Source organism: Magallana gigas, chromosome 2 (genome assembly GCF_963853765.1).
Source record: "Magallana gigas chromosome 2, xbMagGiga1.1, whole genome shotgun sequence".
NCBI classification, from domain to species: Eukaryota; Metazoa; Mollusca; class Bivalvia; order Ostreida; family Ostreidae; genus Magallana; species Magallana gigas.
Window position 1 is genome coordinate 56084865 of NC_088854.1, and position 15225 is coordinate 56100089.

General features: G+C 31.8%; 2 long non-coding RNA genes across 2 annotated transcripts; both read right to left on the reverse strand.

The window, feature by feature from the left end:
* Positions 1-5469: 5469 nt before the first annotated feature.
* Positions 5470-6364, reverse strand: LOC105339446 (uncharacterized). The gene is made up of 2 exons (XR_901991.4): positions 6112-6364; positions 5470-5706 (listed from the first exon to the last, which is right to left on the reverse strand). It is a non-coding gene; the product is annotated as an uncharacterized lncRNA (long non-coding RNA).
* Positions 6365-10740: 4376 nt separating this feature from the next.
* LOC105339447 (uncharacterized) lies at positions 10741-14311 on the reverse strand. The gene is made up of 3 exons (XR_901992.4): positions 12955-14311; positions 12677-12745; positions 10741-12593 (listed from the first exon to the last, which is right to left on the reverse strand). It is a non-coding gene; the product is annotated as an uncharacterized lncRNA (long non-coding RNA).
* Positions 14312-15225: the final 914 nt, after the last annotated feature.

The window sequence follows — 15225 nt, forward strand, 5'->3', positions numbered from 1 at the left end:
GTTAACGCTCCTTATTATTGTTACCTAGCCAATGAGGAAAATATTAGTTAAAAGACAAATGATCACCTTCTTGTAGAGGTAGGCAGTGAACGTTATTGCAATTTATGTACTTATAACAGAATTGGCGATCAATTTCAATTCGATTAAGAATGTAAAGCATATGAAATTCACGTAGTCGGTTTTTTAGCTAAAGATTGCTGTTTTCCTCAAAATAATGAAAGATCTTGTGAAATTATGGCTTTGTAAAATTTTGCGGTATTAAGAAAAGTGTTTATGTTTATTACATACATTTAACAAATTATTTGTTTATCCCATGTATATGTATAATTCAAAGAAGAAAATATTACATGCTACTTCGATTGTTGAGAAAAAGAATCTTGTTACATTTCAAATTTTCTATATACGTGTGAACATGACATTTTCTACAAAGTCACAATTCCACATAAATTATATAAATATAAAAATAAAACTCCCTTAAAACTCGACAATAAAATGAACAGTTAAAAAGTTTTTTTTTTTTTTTTTTATCTTGTAATGGTTTTGTTCGATAAGAATCCCATTTCTTTGTATAGGACCTCTCAGTATTGTGACATATACATTCACAAAATTGTCTACGGACTTTTCCGGGGTTTTTTCCCGATTACGACTAAGAGCACACGGTGGATGTCGTATAATTTAAGGTCCGCCCCGTAAAATGGTCCGGGGTTGACCCTTAATGTTAACATTTAGGGTCTGCCTTTGCTCTAAAAGGGTCCGGCCCGTATAAGAAAAGGTCCACCTTACATAAACGATCTGGGGTATATTTTTCATTTTAATTTTTTCAATTTCGAGTTCTTTGTTACAAAATAAGTGGTATTATTTTGTAATTCTTTTAAAGGAGTCCCTACCCGAAGTGAGTCAGTAAATATCCAGCACAGAATATAAATGAAAATACATATAGTCCATATCCACAAAGTAATGTATTTAGTAAAACGGTCATACGTATACCATACGCTAAGGTTATGTAAACAAAGACATATTCAAGATACAAGTACATAAGCAAAAAGAATAATTATATACTTAAACAGTTTAATTAGTGACTGCGGGTAGGACCTTTTCTTATAGGACAAAGCCGGACCTTAAATGTTAACATTAAAGGTCCGGCCGGATCATTTTACGAGGCGGACCTTAAATTATACGACACCGGTTAGCAGAGGATGCTCACTCTTCCTAGGCACCTGATCCTACCTCCTGATCCTACCTCTATCTATCTTGAAGTCCGTGTTGCTCTTCTTTGAATTTGTATTTCGTTTTATGGATTTTGAGATGGTTCACGGTTCGTTATTGTCATTTTTTTATTCTCCTATCGAACTAAACAATAAAATCAAGCATAATATCATTAATCTTTTTCTCTCCAAAATTATCACATAAGAGGTAAGAACGTTCATTACGAACCTGTAAGTCATGGGTTTGAGGCCCGCTAGGGCTTTTTTTAATTTTTACCTTTTCAAAAATGTTTAAAAGATTTTTGGTCAATTATTTTAAAATTAGAAAAATTATCATTAAGAGCTTTTGCTTAAACTTCAATAAATCATTTCCAAAAATAAGTATTTATTTATTTAACTATTGATTTTGAAAGCTCTGATTGTAGTTCACGAGCTGTTACATGAAGAAACGAACAAATCTTATTATTGAATATTTAAAGTCCATTTTTACTAAATTAGTGTACATGTTAAAGCAAAGCATAATCAAAACACTGTTACTTTGTTTATTTGTATTTGTATACATTCAGTATGCTCAAGATAAGTCAGTATGACATGAGTTTCTGGTTGAAAGCATGATATCTAATATCTTTACCAAAATTATTACAAAATAACCACTACTCTTTTGACTTAATCTTAATTCTCAAAATTAAAACATTATCTGAGTTATAAATAAATGATTTCAGTGTTGTGATTAAAAATTTTCTTTTGTTATCAATTTGATGGATTGTGGATTTAATCAGTTTAAATTAAGGGGCATGGTCATGCAAATGTGTGCAGTCAGATTTGATCTTCTTGCAGAAACGTAAATATACTCATTTCAAAAATTAAATATTTACCGAATTCCTTTTGTCAGTGAGTTTATTGTCTATATCAATTCTTCAATTCTCATCTACGATGACAACAAATAAATCTGAACGGATTCAAACTAATTACCACTAAGCTTTAAAATGTTTAAACAACTAGACACACTGTGAACATATTTTGACACAAGAGTCGGAACATGTCTCTTCTCCGAAGATTAGGCTCCTGTTTGCTCTTTTCCTGTGAGCAGTATGTCTTGTGAACATTGATCGGTGTTGTACAGGCCCTGAGAGCTTGTTTCCAGTAAACCTATCCTTTGGAGAAGCAAACTGATGCACATTGCAAGGAACGTAACCCGTGCCTGCGTGTACAGTCCGCACATCCAGAGTTCGACAACGGGGAACTAGATCTTTGTTTTCTAGATAATCCCGGTCCTACACAAACTGTGTAACATTTTGGAGACCCTTTTCCATGGATGCTCTGGCAGTAAGCACATAGGACATCAGTGTTGTTCGTTGTAGAATTGTCTGTAATAAACCTATTTAATCAAACACTATTTGGCTGAGAAAATCTTCTCCATTCCTTTTTGAATACTTAGAGGAAATTGTTTGGTTAAATCGCATTTTTTAAATACAACATTTTCATTTTCTCCCTAAACTCTAATTAACTTTTTTTTTAGTTAAAGTAATTTACTTACCTCTCTTTATCAATTGGGTAGCACCTTCACTGAGGTCTTTGAATAATATTTGGAGACAAAAAACCACAGAAATAAGAAATAATCCAGAAAACTTCATTATTGCAATGCTAAGTGATTAATCTAATTGTTACAATGGTCGATGATATTTTCATATCATAGTTTTAAACGCCACGCTACCTTTGCATAAGGATTAGGTTATTATCTGTTTAAAATATATGGTAATATTTCAGAAATTCATTTTCTAAAACAATGCTTTGAAAGCACGAATCCACGCATATTTCAAAGCTTTTATAAATACCAAGTTTCGCATAATGTCCACAAAATGAACTCAAGCTTTGTTGACTTCAGTCATGAGATTTATTTTGTTTTGCATTTAAAATGAATGATTAATTTTTGGTAATTGAATAAATGAATAAAAAGAGTGGCATGCTTACGGAAAAGGTTAACTTTTATCATTATTAAGAACAACTTTTATTGAATATAATCAAATATTTTTCTTTTAAGAATTATCGTAAAAGAGTTGTAATATTCAAATTATGTATGCCTTAATATGAATTAAGTATTCATAAAGTCCAATCTAATTTATTTCATCATTCAGCGCATTAGAACTTCCGTCAAGATTGTTTGTACTGTTAAACTCCCTGTCACACTTTTCTGACCTTATCCGACAACTCACGACTACCACGTCCGTGTATGTTGGTTTTTAAGGCTCCGCGGGCGCTCTATAAATATCAGTCTGTCCGCCCGTCCTTCCATCCGCCTGTCCGTCTGAGATCTTTTGTCCTGAGCATATCTTCCCCCCCCCCCCTTGACCCAATCTGGCTCCTACTTCACCTACAGATTGCCTTTGGGTAAAGGGTGTGCAGGAACCTTGAACCATGTTTCTAGGTGTAAGGTAAAGGTCATAGCAGAATTATAAATAAAATCCTTGTCCGAAGCATATCTTCTCTCCCCTTGATCCAATCTAGCTCATACTTCCCTCATATAGTGTCTATGGTCAAAGAGTGTGCATTGACCTTACATAAGGTTTGTAGGTCAAGGTCAAGGTCATATCGGACCGTGCAAACAATCCTATATATTTTCCACTAAGCCCTATTTGGCTCATACTTAAAATAAACAGAGATTATTAATAACGGGTGTGTAGTGAGCTTGAACCAATTTTTAAGGTCAAAAGTGAAGGTCATAGCAATATTATATAAATAAATACTTGTCCGGAGTATATCTTCTCTCCCTTTTCTCAAATCTGGCTCATACTTCACGTACATACTGACTTTGATTAAAAGGTATGCAGTGATCTTATATGATGTTTGTAGGTTGAGTTTCAAGATCATGTCAGATCAAACAAACATCCTTTTTTATGAGCATGTAATATTATGTACTTTCCTCTTAGTCCTTTTTGGCTAAACTTTACCTAAACAGAGCTTTTTGGTTAATTGCGTGAAGTGATCTTGAACCAAGTCAATGTTAAGGTCATGGCAGATATCGTTATTATCAGTTTTAGACCATAGATTATTTCCCATTTGGTTAATCTGTTCAGATTGAAAAAAAAATACATGTATGTAAGGGGTAATGAGATTGAATTAGACGTTCTATGCCAGGTGGAAAATTTTGAAGTTATAGGTTCAGGTCAAAGCAAAATTCTCTGAAATTCTTTTAATCATATTGTCCATTATGTCAGCGGGGCCCTTTGAGATGGCCACCATCTCCATGTTGTCCAGTTCAGCTTAAATCGAAATAAAAAAGCACCCGTCTACGAGTTTTTAGATAATGTTACCACGCACTACGATATAATCTGGTTTATTACGACCTCTGAAGGACTTATTGTCAATTTTCATTTATATAATTATATTTCTTAGGACCATTATAGTAACACGATAACTAAAAAGTCACTTTAACCTAAAAAATATGTATGTTCGTTTGTATTTCCAAGAGAAGAGAAATATCTTTTTTTAAAAGCCAAAAAACATCTGTGTTATAAATTGGGTGAAAGTTACTAAGTTTAATTTTTTCGACTTCCGGACTATTTCAAGAGGCATGTATGTATGGTGCCTATTTAATCGTTAGCATCTCTTGGCGCGTCGTATCTTTATTATTATACATTATTGTGAAATGGGTAAAAGGGCCTAGTTAATTCTGAAGGATTAGATGACACTTCTATCGACTATTGATAATCTTGATCGTATTATTTTCGCGACATCTGGTTCAGGTTGGATCCAGCTAACTTTTATTGAAGACAATAGCTATTCGCTGATTTTTCTGCCACGATATATTTACACATTACATATGACCAGAAACAGTTGACCTTTTAATTCATTGTACGTTAAATTTTTTTGGGTGGCATCGTGATCAATAAGGAAATTTAAATACAACCAAAGACCTTTCAAAGCCATTTTATGATCACTACTACGTACGACCCCCCACATAGTACATGTACAGCCCCCCCCCCCCCTCGATTTTAACCACAGGAATCTAGGCAATGTGAGAAGTTGTGCCCTTGATGAACGATTTATACTAATCTGTATTTTAGTTTTGTTCAAAGAGTTTTTTTTACTATTTCAAGCCATCATCAAATGTATTTTGAAATGACACTTTAGTGATCTTTTTCATTTTCACAGATTTGACCTGATAAGCTTTTTTAATACCTTTATATACAATTTTTCGTACCTATACATTCCCAAGCCGATCAGATTATTTTCTCTTTAGATGAATTTATCGAATTATAATATCATCTTTTACAAGTATTTATTTTTATGTACTTCAGTCTATGACATATCTAATACACTGGGCGGTATATCTTTGGATACGGTTGTACTAGAAATGGCTGTGGATACGTTTGTCCAAGGTAACCAAAAGACGTGGAGGATGGGGCAAAGCGCTGTCCGGCACAGTATATGCTACACTGAGGGAGGTTGACGAAGCGGCAGTAGGCACAAATTGTATCGAAGCTAGCAATTCCTGGAACCACTGCAAAAAATCGAAATCCGGGTTTTTTAATGCAAAATAATCCGCATTACTTATTTTAGAAAAAAAAACACCTTTGTATTATTGTGCTTTTAAGAAGAAAGAACTGAAATTGAGATATGAAACCTAAATGAGATACCAGTATTTCATATAAAGATAATTTATATATATTAAAGATAAAAATGGTAATTTGTTTGTATCGATAAAGTTTGAACATCTGTTATTTATGAATAAATTACATCGAAGACAATGAATAATTTAATAAATTGGAATTAATAAAGAGTATATCGAATCATGACTATTTTACAACCAATCAATGACGATTTAACCTTTAATAAGTTATTTCCGCAATATGTAGCCATCATGGTAAATTTTAGTTTATCCGGGAAAAAAGATTTTGAAACCTACCTTGCCCTGGGTAGTTAATTTGTCCAGGTAGGTAATATGTGTCGACGGTTACAAATCTCCAAGCACAAAGTGTGCAAAGCACAAGAAAAATTGACCCCTTCAACATATTGTGTTCATCAAGAGACGTATACTTGAAAACAGACAACTGTGGCCGCAACGCACTGCGAGCTTTTAATTATGAGGTCTTATTTATAAAAAGAACATGACCAAAAAGGGGACAGATCATAAGGCTTGCCCGTTAAAGTGATTTATATTTTTTACGATTCAGGAAGTTTGAATTTTTATTGTCAAATAATAGATGTTTACCGAGAGACGTATTAACACTGAATCAGACGCTGTTCGACGTAATCACATTTTAGGAAATTTAGCAAAACTACGTATTAAACTATGAGAAAGACAAAGAGAAAGGCAACAGGTGAGCTCATTATTAACTTCATTTAAAACCTTTTCACATATATAAGGGAATGAATGAAAAAAAAAACATCAATCATTTATTATTTCAATTTCATTATATCTCTCATCTTCATATTTAATTAGAATTCAAAATTCTTATCAGGTATTTCAATTCATAATATTTTTTTATTGGTTTAATAAGTTGAGATTTGCGTATTGGTTTTTTGAACTGAAGATTCCGGTTATAATACAGTAATATTTTACACCCTCATTTATTGCATAAAAGTGAAGAAGTACGAAAAAAGTAAATTCTTGTACGCAAATGCTGTTTTATGATGCTAAATGCACAACATCAAAATCGCCCACACATAAATTTAACGTAATTACCATTTTTCATACTTTGAACAACTGTTGTAATAATAATCATTTAATGTCAACGCCTGATTGTGAAAACAATTAAAAAGCGTCTCCATTATAGCATTTGACATTTAGTTAAATGGTGATCAGACCTTTGACCGCCGGTGACAACTGTTCAGCAGTTCTAATACGGTAATAAATGTTCGTTGTGGTTGTCTAACATGTCTGTCGCTTTCTACCAGGTATACACGACAGAGGAGGAAGTTTTTTCCATATTAGCTGAAAATCAAATGCAGCTCCATGTAACTACACAGTGTGTGTCATTAATCAAACGTTCCTAACATGATTCCCAGGATGTCGTCAGTTCTCATTTTGCTTTTTGTGTGTAATGTATTTTATTATACTTTTCATCTCAATTTTGGCAGACTATTTGTTTAATTATACAGAACGATTATATTTACATATTTTCTGCCCCCAGGTTTCTATGTCTGTCAATTTACATTAAATTTATTGTTAAATTCACTTGTCTTTCCTCCAGAACAGTTTAAACCAAATCAAAATTTTAGTTATGGTCAAGATGTAGGAAATGATTCCAGTGTTACTTTTTCGTGCTAGAACCATTATGACGTCATGATTGATTTGTTAAATCTTTTTCTCGTACTTTACGGCTTATAAGAAATTATGTAGAAAATAAAAAAAGTTTCTTGACATTCTACATTTAATCATTGGGAAAAGTAATCCCGATAACTATATTCGATTGGACATCATTCTAAAGGAGAGATCAAGAGCTTGTTTAGGTCGTTTTTGCAGAGACTGTAGGCATTTTAAATATATTTCATTTGTCAAAAATGGGCAAAACTTGAGATTTGTTACTTATTTTCTTCATATTTTGGTAAAACATGGTACATTTTTATTAATTATTTCCTTCATATTACACAGACATTGACACTTCAAAACAATATTTTTCATTGTGTTTACCAACATTTTGATACCTGGTGCATCCTGATAAACAGTGTATTATTATATAGCATCATCAATATCCCTTAATTTTATAAACCTATGTGCATCTTTCATTTACTAGATCCTGATCGATGACCCTTTTCAACTGAAAATAAATAAGGATTATACAACTGTTACGGAAGTTATGCGATTGAAAAATTTCATGAATTATAAAATCGAATGTTTTATATAACACTTTTATTTAAAAATTCAGTGCTTGAATTTTCTAACACTGTGCTGGATAATTATTCCAGTCCCAAGATGGAACTTTTTTCACCCGTCTAAGCTGCATGTATCGAAAAATTCATGCATGCAATATGATAGACCATTACTTAGAGAGTTTTTGATAACATTAGTTACTAATGTATCTCACCTGTCAGAAGAGATCAGCCTATAAAAAATCTACAGGAAAACAATTTTCCCATGGAAAACGATTTTTCTGTAGGATATAATAATCTGAAATCGGAATAAAGGAACTTACCATAAAAATTAAAATTCGGATAGGATTTGAACAAAACTCCCATACGATTTTAAAATCCGATAGGAAATCTTAATTTCCTATAGGAAAACTAACTGTCTGATACAAAGTTTTTAGAAAACCTATTTTTAATATTTCCTGCAGGAAATGTTTTTCTCCTGTGGGGATAATTGTTTTCCTATGGGGTATTAGTTTTTAAAGGTAAATATCAACTGACAGGTGAAATACAGTGAAAACAAAAGTGGTTATATACTCTTGAGATAATGGTCTATCATTTGATATATTGAATTTGTATGAAAATGCATCTGAAGTGGATGCAAAAATGCCACCTTGACACCGCAATTATAATCCGGCACAGTGTTTTATATTTATACTGATGTTTATTTGCATGAAATATTTGTGTATCATCGCTTTAAAACCTAGTCAGGGATATGAAACATACATGAAACCGCCATATGGACATGTTATTTAGTTCGCTTCTGCGACTAAAATATAGTGCTAGAAACTCTCTAGAGAACATTCCTTTTTACTAATGAGAAGATATGATTTAATGATTATTTTTCATAAATACATATCAAGTTGGTTATGTTAGATTAAACGTTTAATTTAATTTAATAATAAAACATACTCAAACGCGTGATGACGTTTATATTTGTGCTCATAGCCAATGAATAGTTTATAAACAGAAAATTAAACGTTGCACATTTTCAATGCAAACATAGTGGGAAATATACATTGAATGAAAATATTTTCTAACAAGGATACTTAAGGATACCTTCATGTCGTTTGAAATGACCCAGACACTTCACTGATTTCTTTTATAGACGCGTTTTCAATGATGCGATAGAGCGAGTGTTTCATTAGAAATCTTACACTTTTTTCCTCTCCGACTACATGGTTGTAGTTTTGAACCTGAAACCATGCAGCTCTTTGTATCCAAAATTAATCTTCAAGATTAATAACTTATTATTTTATCAAATTTTGACGTGTCAGAACTGATAAAGATGGCAAATGTAGGTGAACTTTATTTTTTTAAATTCAATTTATTTAAAAATTAATCCAATCTCGTTTGGGATTCTTCAGAAACAAGCAAGTATTTATGACATGTCAATAAATTAATTGCAAACGCAATTATCATAAGATGTGTTGATAAAAGCCTTTGGTTAACAGGAAATTGTGTTTTTCGTGAATTAACGTAAGGGTCAGTTGGAAGAAAATATCTCGTTACCTATCATACAGTGCATTGAAATATTGCCATTATTAAAAAAAGATTCTAAAACTCACATTTTAAATCAGAGTTTAAATAGTTAATTATACAACGAAGGGCAATATTGAATCACTTTATTTGTACCACTGCGTTCAGTTTTAAAACAGGTGTAAAGAGTGGATTACATTTAACGCAAAGATTTAGAAAGGCTTAAAGTGTAATTGGCTTTTAAAACACTCAACCATTTCGTTAATTTAAACACCAAGTTTCCCACAGAGTTGACGCATGTTGGTAATTTTTAAACCGTTCTAGTAATTCAGCTCGAATTTCTTTTTTTCAAGCTTCAAGCTTGTATAATAGTCTCCTAGTTCATACGTAGTCGTAGGCCAACTTCAACTTCTTTATCCCTCCCTTACCCACTGCTTTGTAAAAGTCACTGTTAATACTAAGTGAGTGATTGATCGTTCATGAAATTGTCTAACCGGAAGCTACTTAATGACAAGTGCATTTTCTGTATTTTTTCAAGACAAGTATGACAATTAAAAAAATATGATTAAAGAGTAATTGTTACTACATTGCATGTGGTTTTAAAATAGAGCCAGCATAACTAAATACAAACCATGCAACCAATCAGTGTGCCTTGATATTGATTTCATTCCCCATATTTAATTATAAACTAACTAACTGTTTACAAATTAAAATACTTGTTCTATCTTTTACTGACATAAAACATAAACTTACTTTAATTTGAACCGAATAAAAAATACATAAATTCAACAGATGTAATGACTGTTAGCATAAAATAAGTCTAAATTCACAGTTGTAAGCAAACAAACCCCCTGAAGCTACATGAAATAAATAAAGAATGATAATGTTAGCCTTTGAGGGAAAGTTTTTTCTGCCTTTATATTTGCAATTATAAATATCATCACAAAATAGTTTATAACCTAATAAAACTGTTTTTATAACATCCGCTACGTTGTACAGTAAAACACGCTTATAACGAAGTCCAAGGGACGGCCAATTTAACTTCGTTATAAGCGTAATTCGTTATATCCGTCAAGTTTATAACATGAAATAATTAAAGCATGGGGAATGAAATTCACTTCGCTGTAAGCGTGAATTCATTATAAGCGTGTTCGCTATAACCGAGTTTTACTGTATTACAAAAGTTTTAGAATCTATAATTAAACGTCTCAAATTTCAGAATCCATCCGAAATCCTGAACATATTGGTAAATACAATACATAAGGTATGCAAGTTTGAAATGAAAATTAGATAAATTCGAATTCAAATGCGCATTATAAAATTTTCCTCACAATTGAATGATATCATCATAATAGATTACAAAGAATAACGTGTTTGATAACATCAGCATTATAAGTAATTAACTCCAATCAAATGATAAAGCGTGAGAATCAATATGTAAACAGACAAAATTTCGAAAAAAGTTTACAAACTTGTGACCAATAAGTTCAGGAATTTGATTATATTCCACTTATAATTACATACATCTCTTAAATGGAATTAAAATATCACAAGAAACACTAGATCTGTGTAATTACAAAAGAAAATATTATTTTATCCTTTAAGTATTTTTAAATTAACAAAGATGCTTTTATTTTATTCAGGATCTTTTATTAATCTTTATCTGATAAGTCTTCTAGCTCAATTAGGCAGCTCATCGTATTTTGTATTTTATAAATAAGTTTCTACCTGCAAACCTTGAAGTACATGTACATGTTTTTTGAACTTTTTTTCATCTTTACACTGATTACTTTTATTTTGATTTTAATCATAAGTGACTATCAGGGAAAATGTATTCAAGGGGGTAAATTAACTATTATAATTCATTATTTCTGTAAAATCTGGAGCTAGCTGTGTCCTATTTTTAAAGATATTACTCTACGGATAATTCATCAAAATAATTACATGTCTAACATTTGCCATCAATCACCTGCTGTAATAGGCGCGGTATCTCGCTCCTGGTGTGGACAGGACAAGACATTTGGGTTTATTTAGATTAATTTCTTTTATTTGTTGTAAATTTTATTCGTGAAAATAGATGTTTTAATTAGTAGTAATAAATTTATTTTAAAAGAAATGACAAATGATGTTTAAAAGATAAAGAATGTTGTTCCAAAGAACATATCTAGTTTAGATAGATCTATACATCGAGGTTTAATTGATGTAATTTAGAATAGTTTACTAAATTATTAAATTCTTGACATTTATGATTCATTTAACTTACCCAAATATATCTTAATTTGATTGACCATTAACTAATGAACATTCCTAAAAACTAAAATAACTGTTCTTTTCTATCATTTAGCATGATTTTTCCAAAAAACATAAATGGTATGTAGGTAATGAAAACTGATTTCTGATTGTGAGTTAAATTTATGCATTATCAATATTCTTATAAAATTATTTCAAAATTCTCAATCACTGATCATGATAATTATTTTTTAGATTAGGTTTTTAATTTGATTTAAAAAGGCTCGAATCTGACGGTGATACACCATTATTGGCTTCCTTTGAGGATTGATAAAATATTTTTCAAAAATAAAATCTAAGGCAAGAGAGACATTTAATTAACTCAGGGTGATATTTAGTGACGTTTGTTAACCCAGGTAAACATTTTCTGTGCGATGAAATTATCTTACTTTTTCATTATCACAGCAAAATGACTGAGAATCGGAACGATTACTTAAACATCATTGGGTGTACTGGCGATTTATTTTTGACAAATATGCTTTTCATTATGATATCAATACAAACATTTTTTGTTACAAGTTAAACATTTTTGAAATAAATTTCTTATTGAAATACAATATATAATTTTTGCTTTTTTTTCTTACGGGACCAATAATTAAATTGTCGATCGAAGGCCCCCGACGCCAAGATTTGATGGTTGCCTGGGATAAGGATGAGAGCAATACAGTGAACATCTATGTGGGCCATAATGATATCGACAAAGTTGGCACATTAAATCATAGTTCCCGTAACTGTAAGCAAGTGTCTGCGGCGGTGCGTAATACCTTTGCACTGAAATTAAATTGATGGAATAAGTCTTTCTAAAATTCCAAATAGCAAGTAAAGAAAAAGAATAATTTTAATAATGCATCTACCTCCTAAATTCCTTTGATCTAGTCTGATCATTTGTACGGGCCTCAACAAACTATCAATTCTTCTCAGTCCTGTATGTATAGCAAGACAAAATGATATTATTTAAACGAATGCATTTATATAGAAGTATGTGACTCCTACCTCAACAAAATGATAATATTATTTTAAAATAAATTAATAATAATACTAATAATATTTATCAGAATGAATTACTCTAGCTTTATATTTATCCTATATATTTTTTTAATATATCTACTAGATATATGTAAGAAAAACTTACCATGTCGTCCTACTGGCCTCAATATTAGTGAATGGATACATAAAAATTGGCTGCATATCAACAAAAATAAGTGAATTTTCATTTTTTTGGTTCTTCTCTACACGCCGTGTAGTATATAGAGTGAGGGTTTAGGAAGTCTTTTGTTTTTATACAACAAATAAACAATCAATCACTCAAATACGGTTAGCTTAATCATCCGTATGTTTTCATTTCCTTTTTATACAGGTTCATAAATTTAACATATATTTATAAAAAAAGGTTTTTCCAACACAATTCATCAATAGTTTAAAGGCGGTATGAGAAGAATGATAATTATTCTTGTCATACAGAAATAGAAATTACTAAAATTGTTTTCGTAAAGTCACCACTAGATAAAGATTGCACATTTATTTAAACAAATTTAATTTTCTTTCTGAACCGAAAGTTCAAATGAACTTATCTGATCGACTGACACCCGTCGTCTATTTGTCAATTCTCCTGTCTGTTTTGTGGATACTGCTTTTTAGAAACCTCTGAACAAACTCAGCCAGATATATTACAAAACATCGTTGCATAAAAAGGGAAACTGGGACATAAATTACAGAACAAGAAACTTTAGAGATAACTTTAAGAAAGCCATGATGTATTACGATATTTTACAGATGACTACGTACATCCTGTCAATGTTATGCACACAAATACTATAAACTTACATGTTCTTTGTTTTAATTGAATCATACTTAAAATGAAATTGGTCTCCATATTCAACCGTTTGATCTCGCTATTGTATACATACAAGTTGGTAATTTGATAAAGTGAATATGTTCAAAAGCTCTAAATGAACAACATGATAACACTCGTATTATGTTTATTACTGGTAAACACACGCTTCATTTAGAACACGTTATATGACTTGCAAGCAATTGGAATCATGCATACTTACCCTCACGATGTACTAAAAATAAGTAAATTGAATAATAAATATAATTGATTCAAGCATAATTTCCATGTAATTTTAGTATCTCAATCAATAATACAGATCTACTCATGCTGACTGACGTTGTTCATACTTATTGTCAGACCATAATTAATCACCAAATTGACTACAGACTTTTCCGGGTTTTTTTCCCGATTACGACAAAGAGCACACGGCGGGTTTGACCGGCCAGCAGATGATGCTCACTCCTCCTAGGCACCTGATCCTGCTTCTGGGGTTTTCCAGAGGTCCGTGATTGCTCTGCTCTCGACTATTGATTGAATACCGAATTGTCTACGGATTTTTCTCCGTTTTTGCCGATCGAGATATTTCCCCAAAATACGACATTTTCCCCGATAATGACATTTTTATCGATATGATATTGGGCGCACGGCGTGTGTGACCGGTGTCGTATAATTTAAGGTCCGCCCCGTAAAATGGTCCGGCCGGACCTTTAATGTTAACATTTAAGGTCCGGCTTTCCCCTATAAGAAAAGGTCCTACCCGTAGTCACTTGTTAAAATTTCTCTTAAAGTAATTGTTTTTTTTGCTCATGTACTTGTATTTTAAATATGTCTTTGTTTACATAATCCAGTCGGCCATTTGCGTATTACTTTGTGGAATATCAAATATCTAGAGCGGATTAGATTTTGACCAATTGTTTAAGAATCTGAAAAAAAGAAAACCAAGGGTATTTTGACATTAATTTGTACACACCATTTAGTCCCTTTGTTTTTAAATCTCTTCCGGTGTTTATGTATTAGCAGAGGGTTTCATGACAGGTAAACACGGGTAAAAGAAGCCCTGCAGGCATTCACACCTGTGTTGATCAGAATACACCCCTTAACTGAGAGAGAAAAAATGTCTCCGCTGTAGTGCTCTACGCAACTAAGATTGTCATTTTAGCTTTTGCTTTGTTTAATTTTCAGTAGATCAGAAACTTATGATAATATACTAACAACTTATACGTCTCTAGGTAGATTTATTACAAGTTTAAGATAATTAATAAAAGGTCGCATATGTGGATTACCGTAACAGAGGATATACGTTGACAATATAGTGTATACATGTACGTACTGTGGTACAGTAAATATAAGAGCGAGAAAAGACAAAAGAAATTAATCAAATGATACGTGTACCTATAATTAAAAAGCATGTTTAAATTGACTACAGGTTAATTGTTTAAAAACGTAAAGAAGGTGATAATGTTGTAATAATCTCTCTCTCTCTCTCTCTCTCTCTCTCTCTCTCTCTCTCTCTCTCTCTCTCTCTCTCATGCGCACGCGATATAGTTTAAAAAGTGTAAGTGTTTATTT